Here is a 1,181-nt window from a genome sequence, read left to right on the forward strand (position 1 = left end):
CTTAGAGGAAGGTCTGGAGAGGATGCTCCTTCCAGGGGCCCGGGCATGGCTGTGACGGGTGCATTGAGACTGACAGAATTTGTTCGCAGGGAACTTAAGTGCTGCTGTCTCTGCTCACCTGGGCGTTTCCCCACACAAGTTCTGGAGCAGCAGGAGCAGTCTCAGAGGATCGGTACTGCAATGCTGAGATGTCCACGTGGTGATCTGGGAGACCCCTAAAGTCCCCAAACAGTCAAATTCTAAAGGAATGAGCATCTACCCTTTCTCTCTGAGAACAGAAAGGAGACATCTCCCAGTATTTTAGGAATAGAGTATAAAACCATATACGGGCTTTGTGTTCTCAGAAGAAATAATTTAGCAGAGCCGCAAGTGTGAACTGTTTGATATCTCATCTGGTAAAAGGAAGGACTGTAGCGTTCCACTGGCATCTTTAGTTTATTGGTCAGACTCCAGCTCTAATTAGTGTTCAAGCATTTGCAAATACCTTAAATCTCCATTTGATAAGTCACGCTCCCAGGAAGGTAGGATTTTATGGCCTTAATTAGCTTGACTCTTCCTTTACCTTCCTTAGAAATCTGCAGCAAGAGGGGGAGGAAGCCAACAAAAATAAAACATACTCGGCACCTGCAACAGACCCACAGTTTTCTACTGTGTTTCAAATTGAATTCTCTCAGTAAAATATTCCTCTTGTTAGCCCTGGGTGGGAGATGAACAATCCAGAGCCTACAAGGGAAGTAAGCTTTTGCGATGAGCCCTGCTGTTCTCCCAACGCCACCACCCCCCCCACTGGCTCTTAAGGTTAGGACTTTAGAACACAAATCTATGTGATAGAGCTGAGATGTAAAGAAAGTTACTATCAGAAAAAAAAGGCAGACCAGCCATCCCCAAGTGGTAGCGTGGCCGAGCGGTCTAAGGCGCTGGATTAAGGCTCCAGTCTCTTCGGAGGCGTGGGTTCAAATCCCACCGCTGCCAAGTAGGATTTTTGCCAGTTGAGGAACTGAGGTCAAAAGATGAGGAATAAATATTCCAATAACTTGATAGGGTAGCACAGGATTGGGTGTGGGTTGAGTGGGTGAGTACACGAGGATCATGGAGGGTTGCCTTTCAGATCAGACTGTCGGAGTGCAGAAGGTCCCTGTTTTGCAGCTACGTAGCCTCTGGAAAGTCTTGCCATTTGGCAA

The 1,181-nt window shown here is 47.1% G+C and overlaps 1 non-coding gene across 1 annotated transcript; it reads left to right on the top strand.

Moving 5' to 3' along the window:
• Window positions 1-890: 890 nt before the first annotated feature.
• On the top strand, window positions 891-972 carry TRNAL-AAG (transfer RNA leucine (anticodon AAG)). The gene has a single exon. It is a non-coding gene; the product is annotated as a tRNA-Leu (tRNA).
• The last annotated feature ends 209 nt before the right edge of the window (window positions 973-1,181 follow it).

Source organism: Mustela nigripes, chromosome 13, assembly GCF_022355385.1.
Source record: "Mustela nigripes isolate SB6536 chromosome 13, MUSNIG.SB6536, whole genome shotgun sequence".
NCBI lineage: Eukaryota > Metazoa > Chordata > Mammalia > Carnivora > Mustelidae > Mustela > Mustela nigripes.